Source organism: Molossus molossus, unplaced genomic scaffold (assembly GCF_014108415.1).
Source record: "Molossus molossus isolate mMolMol1 unplaced genomic scaffold, mMolMol1.p scaffold_m16_p_9, whole genome shotgun sequence".
NCBI classification, from domain to species: domain Eukaryota; kingdom Metazoa; phylum Chordata; class Mammalia; order Chiroptera; family Molossidae; genus Molossus; species Molossus molossus.
In genome coordinates, this window is record NW_023425403.1 from 53,817,319 (window position 1) to 53,831,935 (window position 14,617).

Genomic DNA, 14,617 nt, shown 5'->3' on the forward strand with positions numbered 1-14,617 from the left:
TTGTCTCCACCTTGTCACCCATTCTTTAAATTGTTGGTCAATTAAATACAAAAACAAACAAACAAGAAAACCTTTATGCCAGGAGGATTAGTGACATTAGCTACAGTCTCTGTTACAGTAGATACTCATGATCTCTGCCCCTCGTGCCCCTGCCAGGGCCCCCGTTTGCATCCAGCACTCCAGCTGGCCCAGGTCCCTTGTGGTTATTCCTCGTGTAGCTGAGAACATAAACATGACTGTTTAATGCTATCTGTTCCCAGTGACTGGAAACTGCTCCCGAGTCTCCCTCCTGATGGAGATAAGAAAGAATACATTCACAACATTAATAGCTACATACTAAGTGCCTGAAGGTGTGTTAATCCAGCCAAGGAAAGACAGCACATCCTACTGGTAGCTGCTCCTAGGACCACCACTCCATTCCATTTAAGGTTGCTCATGGGCACCACCCAGCTGTGGCATGAGGGCCAGACCGGTGCATTCAACAAGGATGTGATGGGGATCACCACCTCTGAGCCCGGTAAATCTTTGAGGGACCTTTTTTTTTTTTTTTTTTTCTCTACCATTGCATCTGAGCTTCAGTATTGATTCTGATTTACTGTCTTCTCCAGGGATGGAATTGGGGAGGAGTCCAGTTTCAGAGGCTTCAATTTAACCTTCCTTTTACTATAACTCTCATTTCTCAGGGAAAGAACCTAATATGAATGATGGTTTTTTCAGTTGGTAAAAATGTTCATTTTATTCACCAATCAGGGCTCAAGATTACATCTTATGGAATGGGTTGTGGCGGCTCAGTGGACAATCTGATATGGATGTGGCTATGACTCCAATTATTACCTGCCCCCTCTTTCCATTGATGGGCCCCAAGTCTGAAAATTATAACAGGCCTGGAAACTGGCTGTAGAGTCGTAATTTTTTCCATGGTAGTTGGTGCCATTAGCCATCAGCCCATCTATTATTTATTAATATTGGTTACATAAATCAAACAACATTCTGTTTGTTTATTGACTTTGCTTTTAGGTTTTCCATCCATGACCCATTAGTTATCACTGCAGATCATGCTGTGCCAGGGGTCCCTGTGCCAGTTTTGCCTTGTTGCTCTTTTGTGAATTGTTTTTGAAAGCTAAGTGCCGCCACCAGATCTAGCATCACCTTTAACCTTGGAAAACCCAGTTCCACAGTAATATCTTTTAATATTTAGCTTGGCCAGTAAAGGTGTAATACTGCCCTCATTACACATGCCTTATTGCTTTAGCAAAAAGATTGTTCTATGGACCTTTTTATCTAGAAGGTTCCACATTTTACTTAGTTAATACAGTCTATAATGCCTACCTACTACAGACTGAATGTCTATGCCCCGCAAAAACACAGGTTGAAATACTAATCCCTAAGGTAAAGGTATTAGGAGGTGGGGCCTTTGGGAGGTGATTAGAATCAGATATGGTCATGAAGGTGTAAACTTCCTGAATGAAGTTAGTGTTATTATAAGTTCTGAAAAAGTTGGCTTCATTTCTTTGTTCTCACCCATATAAGTATACCATAAGTGAACTGTCTAAAACCTAGGAGAGAATTCTGACCAGAGCTTGATCTCAGACTTCTAGCTTCCACAACTGTGAGAAATACATTTTTTTTTTGTTTATAAATAACCCAGTTTATGATATTTTGTTAGTGAAGTCCAAAATAACTAAGACACTACTTCTTGAACCAAGTTGCTTTCAGGAGCAATCCTTATAGCATATTATGGTCATTTCCAGGTGTCCTTGCCAAGTCATTAAAGAAAAGGTGTAAGAGAGAACTGACAGGTGTATACTCTCTTCTCAGCTTGACATCCTCCCCCTGTTCATCCCGAACTCTACAAATTCATTGAGAACATGTGCTATTAGTTAGGTCGTATATTCTTTTGGCGGAAAACACCTTTCTGCCGGAAGCTGTGATAATCCTTCCCTCTCGGGCCTTGCTGGGATTCAGACTAGTTATTGGTGTAGAAACAATGGGGGAAAGTAGAAATAAATGTTCAGAATGGAAAACACCATCTCCTGGGGCATTTACAAATTCTCTGTGCAAGGGAAGTCGCTATTCTTTAACATGTTGTAGTGGACCACTTCTCAATCAGAAAATTCATGGGAATCTGGGGGTTCAAGGTCCTCAGGCACACCTGCCTTGATGCCTCTCCTCAGGGTCCCAGAGTCTTTCTCAGGATGTAGAACTCTACATCAGTGCAAGAGAATTGCTGGCCTTTTCAATTCAGCCTTTTCCTTTTAACTGTTACTTTACTTTCACAGTCAAACCCTGGGATTATTTCTCCTTCACAATCTTCCCTTTAATGGCAGGATATAAAGGTCTTTTAAATGTTGTCAGGGTAATCTGACTTTTTACCTTATACCCTAAGGTGATGTTAGAGTAGGCAGATAGAAACATAAGAGCTGTAAAAGGCAGTTGGGGCTTGGAGGTATACATGTGAGACAGAATAAACGGAAACTAGACAAGGGAGGCAACAGGCCCCTATGTGAGGAGAGAAGATTCAGATCCCCTCCAGGATGTGGTCTAACCAGTGGCATAGCCCCTAGATGAAGGAGCAGTGGGTGACTTGCTCCTTGCCTAGGGGCATTCCAACCTAGGGGCATAAATCCTCTGAACTCCCAAATATCAGGACACTTGGTTTGGATTTGGCCAGCTGAATTGCCTGCTCATGGTCTATCTGAGTGTATTCCTTTATCTGCAAATAAATTTTCACCTGCTTTTGCTGCTATTTGTTGTCTCTTGTTTGAATTCATTCCTACAAGCATGACAAGAACTGAGGATGCAGAATCCTGTCTCTGGAGAGGCAATTCCCGTCAGAGACTCCTTGATGACTGCTGACAGTGACAGGGAGACTGAGTCTGTAATTTTATTCCTTTAGTACCTCCGTGACACATAACTGGTACCAAATTACTCCACAGTCCTTGGAAATGCTATTTCCACATAGGTCTTCATAGTTAGAGATGCCATATAACTCAGTCAAAGCACCTTCTAATTTGCCTTTTTTTTTAAAAAAAATCTGTGCTGGTTAAGCATGCTGGTGAGATAATGACCTCCCATTAACACTAGTGGCCTAATTCTTGTATCTCATTCTGAGGATTGACTTCCCTTAGCTTTTTACGGCATCAACTTTCTTAGATAAATTGCCCCTAAAGCAGAATCTGAGACAGAGATTCTTGTGCACGTAGTTTATCTTGAAGATGATTCCAAGACACAAATAGTAGGAAAGTGGGAAAATGAGATGGTGAAGGGGAAAAGCAATTTTAAAGGTTTGTTATGAAGCGCTTTGCAATCGAGGGCAACAGGAACTTGATCCTACTGGAGAACTCTTGGAGGGGTAAGGGAGCTAAACAATGCATACATTAATTTTCACTGGTCTTTTTTGTTTTTAAAGACTGTGTTTGAAGGACATTGATTCCTTTCTACTGAGGCATCAAGATGGACTTTAGAAACCATAAAAGGCCCTCAGGCAAAGACAGTGAGGTAGTGGTGTCTGGAAACTGGACCAAGGTAGTCAGTGCAATACAGATAGAAGTATCTAGGTGGACACTGACAGTGTTGGCTGAAGTTGGACAAAAGACCACTTTTAAAGGAAAGGTAGCTTTTTCTAAAATTATAATCTCAGACTTTTTTCAAGAGTTGTATGTGTGTGTGTGCGTGTGTGTGTATGTGTGTGTATAATTTCTTTGTTTAATGATAAAGTTTAAATTCAATAGACCTTTCTTATAATAAATAATCACAAACTTTTATACTCATTGTTCTATTTTAATTTTCCAGGTATCTGTATGTTATGACTTTAAGAAGAATAACATTTCTCATTGGTAGATAAAAAGGTGTAACCGAGTTGAGAAGGTTAATGAAGCCAGACAAAGCTGAAAGTGAATATTGGAGAAGACCAGTCATTTGCTCACACCAGTCTGAATTTGGCTGGCTGGAAAACTCACACACATACAGGCACAGAGATATGTTTGCACATATACATGAAATGCATGTAAAATTTTTGTGTAAAGGTTACAATTTATCATTGTTGGAAAAAAGAAACAACTATTGTAAATTGGTAATGGGGGAGGAAATTGATACAATATAATGACACCCACACCCACATGCAATTTTCATCAAAACAAAAAGGGTTAAATGTTCAATCCAAAACTAAAAGCAGCTCTCTGTTGTTAAGATATATACCTAAAAATGTACTTTTTCATTTGTTTATTAAAATTAGATAAATTATTTAAGGGGAGATGGTACAAGTACGTGTTTCTGAAACTTTTATCTATCTATCTATCTATCTATCTATCTATCTATCTATCTATCTATCATCTATCTATCATCTATCTGTCTATCTATCTATCATCTATCATCTATTTATGTATTTAGTCACTTATATAGATCATATATAAATACATATAATCATTGACAAAGTTTCCTGCAGGTGTTACAATTGAGCTTTTGAAACCTATTAAGAGAGTAAAACATTTCAAAGGACTTGGAGATCCTACCACGGAGTGTTGTTGACAGTAAAAGGACTATTACTGGCATTACTGGTCCAACTGTGCAAAAGACTTAGAAATTCAAACCAGGCAACTCCACTTCCCATCTCCAAAACCATCCAAATCCTCCTGTAAACAACACAGTTGTGACTCTTTGCCCAAGTAGAAGAATGATTGCAATAGCTTGACATTTTGAAGGGCTGAATTAGATAGCTTGAAATTTTAAAAGGCTGAATTAGATTTTAAAATCAATTTTGTATGGTCAAAATATATGTACATTTGAATAGATACAGAAAAAAGCATTAATTACATTCAATATATGTTCTAATAAACATTCTCAGAAAACTAATGGTAGAAATGAAGGTAAACTTCTTCAAACTGTTAAAAGGTTTCAAAAATAAAACAGCAAAATCTAAATTTAGCATCATTCAAACTGTTGAAATATTGACGTTTTCTCTTTAGGATGGTAGTATGGCCAAGCCATGTTCTACCATTTCTACTGAACATGTGCAGCTATTTCTATTCATTACAAAAAGGTATACACACACGCACGCACACACACACACACACACACACACACACTAAAGATCTGAAAGCAAGAATTAGAATTTTCTTAATTGACATATGATGTAAATGTGTACATGGAAAACTCCCAAAAATTTACAGGAAAGTACTTACTTTGCAAGTACTAAAAAGTTATTTCAGGAAGGTGACTGGATACAGATTCCATATGCAAAATTTGATTGTGTTACTATGCTGAAAATGAACTATATTAAACTAAAGCTTAAAATGCTCTGGGATAAATATTACAAATCATTTGCAGTATCTGTAGTCTAAAAACTATGACATATCCCTGAGAGAAATTAAATAAAACCTAATTTAATGGGAAGACATAATATACTCATGAATGAAAATACTTTTTTGTTATTTTTGTTGTTGATCTATATATTCAACACAAATGAAATCAAACCCTAAATTTGTACATTTTAAATTATATATAGATTTGCTAACAAGTTAGACAGGTAGATCAGTGGACCAGAAAGGAGAGTTAAAAAATATACCCATGCATATTTGGCCAAATGATGTTTTCTTTTCAGCTTTATCGGGATATCATGGACAAATAAAATGTCAATATATTTGAAGTGTACAACATGATTATTTGATATATGCATACATTGTGAAGGAATTATCCCCATCAAGTTAATTAACACATCCACCGCTTCATAAATTTACCTTTATTGGGCATTGGTCAAATGATTTTTGAGAAGAATGACAAAGGTTCCATTAGAAAAGGACAATTTATTTAACAAAAAGCATTGGAACAACTGGATAATTATCTGAAAGAAGAAAACATGATCCACGCTGCTCCCATATCAAAATTTATTTTGAGATAAACAACTGAGTAAAATTAAGAGCTAAAACTTTGAAGTGTCTCTAGATAAAAAAAATATATATATATATATGTATCTTTTTGAACTAGAATAAACAAAGAACACATATGGAACTAATTAAAAATGAAGAAATAAAAAATATATTATAATCAGAGAATTTTGTTCATCAAAGATAATTGATAAGGAACTCAATAAAAAATCCAGACATCATAATATAATTGTAATATTTCACATTTTCCCCAAATATATGTGAAGCTATTCAATTGAATTTATGGAAGAAAAACTAATAATGTAAAACAATTTAAAAATACAATAATAACATATTATTATTCTATCATACATAAATATGCATGCAAAATATTAAATGCTGTCATAATTAGTGTTTTAAAGTATAGTATAATTTAATATATTTTCTTGTGGCAATACAGAAAGTTAAACATTAGACAGTCTAACACTACAATTTGTTACATTTGAGAAAAGCTCTTTTATCATATTTAACACAAAGTAAGCACTTCATATATATTTGTTGATTATATTAAAAATAGAGATTAAACTTATTACCCTTTCAAGATAGTCCTCTGAGCAATGGAATAAAACTGATATAATTATATAACATTTCACTACCAGAAAAAAACAATAAATAGTTTAGTTTAGATGGCATTCCAATAACATTTTATAGATTAAAAAAACAATGATGTTTATTACTGCCACTGCTAATCTTTGTTTTAGCAGAATTATTTTAATAAATAAAATAAGGAAAAAGAAGAAAATATATAAGTATTCTATAAGTATCATAAAGACATAGACAAAATTTTTGATTCCCCATAGCCAAGATTATCAATTATCAAATTCTAAACACAAAAATTGAAATTAAAATTAGTTTGTTCAAGACTATCATTGTAGTGTGGTGCAGATAAAACATTCTTCAGGTCATAACAGAAGGGAAAACTGTAATTCATATCACAGGACCTTCTCTCCAGAAGACAGATATGCAGAACAAGAAAGATCCCCTTGGGATAGAGATTGCTTTGATTACAGCAGGTCATACTAGGAGTGTTCAAGAAGAGGACGTATTTATGATGGTAACATGAAGTCACAAAGTAGGGACTGAGGAAAAACACAGAAAAAGAGAATGAGATGTAGATCAGAAAAGGTCCTAGAAATCTCCATCTCCTGGCACAGTGGTTCTCAACCTTCCTAATGCCGCGACCCTTTAATACAATTCCTCATGTTGTATGTGGGCGTATCTGCATGTGGGCGGACCTGCCTGGAGATGAATAGAGGAGCGGTGTCTCAGTTCCTAGGACTATAGGAAATATGTGTTTTCCGATGGTTTTAGGAGACCCCTGTGAAAGGGTCGTTCAACCCCCAAAGGGGTCGTGACCCACAGATTGAGAACCACTGTCATGGAAGAAGATGCCCAGAACCATCAGTAATCAAGAGTTTCTCTGCTCAGGATGAACCTACTGCAAAGAAGAAAGATGAGTTGGATCCTCTCCTTATAGTTACTGGTGGAGCATATAATCCTCCTGGAAAGCTCAGTATGATGCAAGAAGAGATTACAGACAAAAACAGCATATGAGAGGATAAGCTGGGAAGCCCTAAAGAAGTCAATCAATGATTTTATCAACAAACTCAACATTTCTAATATGAGTATTCTTATTCAAGAACTTCTTTCTTTCTTTCTTTCTTTCTTTCTTTCTTTCTTTCTTTCTTTCTTTCTTTCTTTCTTTCTTTCTTTCTTTCTTTATTTTTATTGATTAATTTTTGTTACAGATGTTTCTCCTTTCCCCCCCACTGATTCCCCCCTCCCCTTCCCTCACTGCCCTTTCCCCAGATTGTTGTCCATGTCCACTGTTCATGCATACATGCATATAAGTTCTGTGGTTCATCCCTCCCCCACCTCCCCCCTCTTTAGGGGATTGTCAGTCTGTACCCCGCTTCCGCATCTCTGGGACTACCCCATTACTCAAACTGTTATGTTCATTATATTGCACAAATAAGTGAGATCATATGAAACTTGTCTTTCTCTGTTTGGCTTGTTTCATTTAGGATGATACTTTCAAGGTCCCTCCATGGAGTCTCAAAGGATAAGAGATCTTTCTTTCTTACCACTGCTTAGTACTCCATTGTGTATATGTACCACAGCTTTTTGATCCATTCATCTACTGATGGACACTTGAGCTGTTTCCAGATCTTAGCAATTGTAAATAGTGCTGCTGCAAACATGGGGGTACATATATTCTTTCTGATTGGTGTTTTATGCTTCTTAGGGTATATTCCTAGAAGTGGGATCACTAGGTCAAATGGAAGATCAATTTTTAATTTTTTGAGGTGACACCATATTGTTTTCCATAGTGGCTGGACCAGTCTGCATTCCCACCAGCAGTGCACTAGAGTCCCCTTTTCTCCACACCCTCACCAATACTTGTTGTTTGATGATTTGTTGATGGCGGCCATTCTGACATCAAGAACTTCTTTAAGAAAACATAGTTAGAGGAAGAGGACTGCTGTTCAGATCTGTTTTGCAAGCACAGAGTGTTTCTCCAATCTTCACCCAAGTTTATGCAGCATTAGTGGTGACTACCAGCTAAAAATTTCCACAAATGAGATAATTAATCCTCAAGAGGTTAATTCTTAATTTTCAAAAAGGCTATTAAAGAAATGAGAAACAACTTTGTCTGACTACTTCAAAATTCTGTAGCACATCTTATAAACTAAAATGTGACACAGTAAGTTTTATGTTTAGAGATGCTCATTTTGTCCTGGAAAGACCAACAGATAATAGTGTCGAAGTGGCTTTTGGTTTTCTCAAGGAATGTGCCCTCAAATTAACACAAGTGTCAAGAGAAATCAATGCTATATTTTAATGCCTTCTAAATATTTTGCATGAGTCTGAAATTGACAGAGAGTTCAGTATACAACTGAAGTGATGTTTGCTTTAAGGAAAGATGGATTCACGGTCTATACTGTTATCCTAGAAGGACTTGGTGGAAGCAGATAATCAATTCACCTGTATGCTCCCTATGGAAGATTACTATAATCCAGAAGATGTTCTTAATGTTTTCAAGATGGATCTTAATTTTATGAAGAATGAAGAGAAGTACAACTCTCTTAAGAAGGAAATTCTTGAAGGTTATAGTGATTCAAACTCAGATTAAGAGGCTGGAAGAACTGAAGAGAAGGAAGCACAGGAAGAGAGAGAGAAGATGAAGGACAAAAAGTGACTAATCATAACAAGATGAAACTTAATCTAGACTCATTTCATCATGAAATTTAACTTTCTATTCAGTCAAGTTTAGATTGTGAAGAATGTGCTCACAAATTGCTGAAAATGGAGTTTCCAAAAGGCCAAACAAAAGAATTGTGCAACATGATACTTAATTGCTCTGTTCAAAAAAGTACATTATGAGAACATTTTTGACTTATTAGCTGGGAAATTTCGTATACTAAAAAAATAATACATGGAATCCTTTGAAAGTATTTTCAAAGAACAGTATTATTCCATCCATCACTTGGAAACAAATTGAGAAATGTTGCTAAGATGTTTGGTCATTTTCAATACACTGATTCACTTCCATGGAGTGTTCTTGAATGTATAACGCTGAGTGAAGAAACTACTATGACCTCCAGTAGAATTTTTGTTAAAATATTTTTCCAAACACTGTGTTAATACATGGATCTTCCTAAACTTAATGAAAGATTAAAGAATGAGGCCCTGGCCAGGTAGCTTATTTGGTTAGAGCATGGTCCCAATATGCCAAGATTATAGTTTCAATTCTGGGTCAGGGCACATACAAGAATCAAACAATGAATGCATTAATGGATAGGAGAACAAATCAATGTTTCTTTCTCTCTCCTTTCCTCTCTCTCTCAAAATCAATCAATAAAAAAAAATTTAAAAACATTAAAGGATGAAACCCTACAGATGTTCCTTGAAGAGTTATTACCCCAAGAGCATCCCAGAAACACTCTGCCATCAACTTGTTAATTTCCATAGGTTTTGGAGGTAGAACAGAAGAATTGTGTGAACATCTCAAAGTTGTGCTAAAAGTCATCCAGGCACAGAAACCAGAAACTGAGCCAAATAAACCCCCTCTCCTCTCCCTCTTTGCGTTCTCCTCTGCAAGCTGACTCCTCTGCTTGGGTTGCACAGTAGTGACAGCAGTTCAGAGTCTTCCAAAGAATAGAGCGATTCTTCATCCACAAGGATTCAGAACTCTGCCTCAGCTAAAGATGGAAGAAAGAATGGACAAGGGAATACCAGAGGTAAAGAAGTAGATAAATTGATCAGAAAACAACAAAACAAATAATAGGATAACAGAACAAATAAGATCAGGGCTAAAACACCAAGAAACAAGGACTGAAAGAGAAAGGTCAGAAAAACTCAGAGTTAAAAATTCAAGGGATCCAAATTGGAGAGATCCCAGAACAAAACACATTTTGGACAGAGGTGTTCCTTTTGAATTAAATAGTTACAGTAGAGTAATTAATGAATGACGGCTACCAAGAAATGCACCTGGGTTTGAAAAATAAGTATGATGATACCAAAAAATAGAAGAGGAAAGAGAAGAAACACTTTTTCTGAAAATGAACATAGACACTGAAATAAGGAGTGAAAATTTTAGAAAAAAGAACAGTTCAAAGTCAAGAGAAAGGAATAGGAAGCATTCAGGCTTTAGAAACAGTGAAGAAAGCTATCAGATGGTGCCCAGAGGCAATGGGGAAAATCTAGCAGATTCTCTGAATAATCCAGAGAATCAGAGAAAAATCAGGACTGTAGTAAGTGAGACGTCTCTAACAAAGCAAAAAAATAAGTTTACAAAATTACAGAAACTGAATATGCCTTATATTCAATTGAAACAAATTATTTTTTACATTAACAGTCTTTACAGAGAATTCTTTTCAACGTGTTTTAGATAATTGATACATCACAAGACCCGCCACATAAAATTAAATGAAAAGTTTCACCAGAGAGGAATGTAATTTTGCTTATAGTATTTTAATAAATTGATCAAATATTTTAAAAGACTGTCATGTAAACCATTTATTGTTTCTAGTTATAACCAAGTGAAATATAAAATAAAAATGCACTGATTTACAAAGGGAAGAAAAATATAAATAAATTTGGAATAATTATAACAAGAACGTCTTAAGAACAGTATAGTAAAACTCAATAAAACTTAATAAAGGACATTAGGGAAGCACTGTATAGTCAGAAACTATGTTGTATTGATTGATAGCAAGACAAAATATTATAGAGATGAAAATTGTCTTCAAGTCAAACGGTCAGTTCAATTTGAAACCAAACTAAAAACTTGATGTTTTATACAAATTTGAAGTGCTGGTTTTATATAATAGTAATATGCAAAAAAATTGATAATTTTAAAAAATAATGAGATTTATATGATTTAGGAGATTTCAAAACTATAACATGAGTAATTAAATAATTATTTTATGAACTGCCTTATTAATGAAAGGGAATATAGATCCTAAGACTCACAAAAATATAGAAATTATTTCATGATAAAGTTGAATTTTTCAATTACGGTAAAATAATAAGTTAGTCGATGATTGCTAAAGCCATAAATTATCCACATACACTGGACTTTTAAAGGACAATTATTTTTATTTTATTTTATTTATTTTTTTATCCTCACCCGAGGACATTTTCCCATTTTTTGTTCAGGTAGAGTGTGAGGGAGAGAGAGGAACAGAGAGAGAGAGAAACATCGACGTGAAGGGACACATCGAGTGGTTGCCACCCACACGACCGACCAGGGCCGGGGACAAACTGCAACCAAGGTACGTGCCCTTAGCGGGAACCGAACCCGGGTCTCTCAGGACCGCAGGTCGACGCTCTAATCGCTGAGCCAAACCGGCCAGGGCAAGGACAATTATTTTTAAAATAGTGCTCACTATAAAAATATTTAAGTTTGATAGTCATTTTTCTTTAATTTTATTTCACTAAATGCTCTTACTTTTTCTTTGGCTTTGAGTGCAGATTCCCCTCTCACTGAATTTTCCTCAATTCCTTACTTATTTCAGGATTTTTAAATTAAAGTAAATATATATATATATATATATATATATATATATATATATATGCCTACTTTTTAAATACCACCAATTTTTTACAAACATTTTCAAGTTTTTTTCTTCTTCTTAGTGTTACTGCTATGCTTTCCAAATTTCTTAATTACTAAGAAAATGTCTATCCTTTTTGGATGCAGTATTGTCTATGTTTTACTAAATGGATTTTAACATAACATTTTTCTTAATATTGCCAAGGATAATTATGTGCAGTTTATTTCCATTTGGCTTTCCATTTGAAGCTTTAGTTTATGTTCTGTAAAATTTCTAAGGCTATTATTTAACTTAATTTCTGTGAATTTTTCAAAAATATTCCATAAAATGTTTCTTCTATTTAAAATAGTGACATTTTATTTAGAATAGAGACTGAGCATAAGAAAGCACTGCTTTCTCATCTTCTTAGCCATTCATTCTTTCTCAATGTCAGATTAAACTGTTTACAACCATTACTTTTAAGGAGGCTTTTGTTATTGTTTGCTTTTTAAATGCCATTTTCCCTACAATATATGAGGCTATTTTATTTTGTAAATAGTATACATGATAAAAATACGATTTATACATATCTATAACAGTAGCTAAAATAGCAATAACATTTATTAACTTATTGAAAACACTTTAGTGTTATTTAATATACAATGAAGAATTTAAAGTTCAAAAATGCAATGTATTAATGTACTGAAATTCAAATCTATCTCAAAACACGTGTTTTCAAATACGAGGGACCAAGGTATATTGATCTAGGCTTGCTGGATGAGAAAATTCTTCTTTCTTTCTCTGGTCTCCTTTTCTATTTATGCCTAATGTTTAAACTCTTCATTTTGCCAACTGGAATAAACTATTATTCAGAAAAATTCTACAAAAATGACACGATGTTTTTTGTAAAATCGTGCAGAGGACAATAAAAACCCATTTAATATTGTGGAATAAAACTTTATCTGAGATATTACTACCATAAAGAGAATAATTTGATTGTGTGTATGCACGTGTGTGTGTGAACAGGCATATGTATGTAACTAATGATTTACTTTGAAAAAAACTGAAGAATTCCAAGCAATTTTAGCATTATGTACCTTAATTATTGCAATAAATTTAAAATATTCCAAGGTGATGACTTTTAGCCCAGTAACTCATAGTGAAAAGAGCACAAATTTTATGACTTATTTGCATAGAATCAAATTCTTATTGCAAAGTAGATCAGTGTTTGACTTTGGACATAGGACATAACCCATTTGTTCCTTAAATTCCACATTTATAAAGTGAGAAAAAAATAAACACAACGTGATACATGGCATCGAGAAGAAGACCCTTGTTCAATGTTAGATTATTTTGCCATTTACTTCCCAGCGTTTACCCCTAACAAAATAGGCAAGAGTTAATTGGTTGGTTAAAAATCTCAGTTTCACTAATTTTTTTAAAATTTATATAAATAGGTTCTCCCTGATATTTAAATTACTCAGTACATAAAAAGAGGGTATCATTAAACCTACATGATATTTTTAGCTTCTCTGAGAGTATACACACTAGTTATAATCTTATTTATAAAGATGTTATTATTCATCCATTGTAATGTGCCACTCTCAAATGCACAATATAAGGGTAACGGGAGGCCTTATGAACTTTCTTCTTACATTGAGAAAGAAAGTTTACATGGTTTGTTTGAGCTCACACAGATAATATTGATAGATCTTGACTAGAACCCAGCTACCTTCACTATAGTTCAAATATGTGTACCTGCCAAAGGGCCCTTGGGATTTCCTGTCTATCCTCTATTCTGACACCACCATAGTATGTGATGAGCTAATTAAATATAAGTTTCATTGTCTCAATAAATATTACATCCTTGGCATTTGAGAGGTGGAAAACAATAAATCTCTGAATTATACATTAAGGTCTGGAATCATAGAAATTAAATGATTTGCCAAAGACCACATCTTTGAATCAAGTGGAAAACTCCTGCATGCTGATTATTGCTTTCTTCTGCCATTTCACACTAAAGAGTTTTTATTCTTTTTATGCTCATGTTCTGTGCATCAGGTTATATATTAGCACTAAATGAATCTTCTTAGAGGATGGAAAAGTTGAACCGTCTCAACTTTGCTCTAATCTATGGCTTCATTCTATCATTTGAAATCATCATGGGCACTAGAATTGTCTGTCTCCTCTTAATAATCCTTTTTACATCAGGTACATTTTATGCAAAAGGCACAAAGCAGGTGCTCAATAAAATGGATGACTGCTCAATTATGACATAAACTGCAGGTCAAATTTTAAATAATAACAAAATACTACCAAATTTCCCCCAAATATTCCCATGCACTAGAAGTTAGTTGTATTGACTACAGCTCATATCAAGAGCGCCATTGGCAAAAATTTGGAAATTTTTGTTATATAGGGAGTGTTTTAACATTTGTTGTAATAGTATTTACACACAGCAATGCACTTGTAGGATATTACTAGCTTTAGGCTCTCTCTAAATCTAAAAAAACTCAATTCCCAAATTCCCACATCGATTTGTAAGCAGAAAGGGAGAAGGCAGACCTGGAGCCAAATGTAGTAGTGATCCAATACTAGGTGAAAATCAGAATTGATTATGGTAGGGGTCAAACGCAACTGGTCAGTAGCAGCATATTA

General features: G+C 34.8%; 1 pseudogene; it reads left to right on the forward strand.

Annotated features, from left to right (window-relative positions):
* Positions 1–3,453: 3,453 nt before the first annotated feature.
* LOC118622382 lies at positions 3,454–10,206 on the forward strand (annotated as a pseudogene).
* The last annotated feature ends 4,411 nt before the right edge of the window (positions 10,207–14,617 follow it).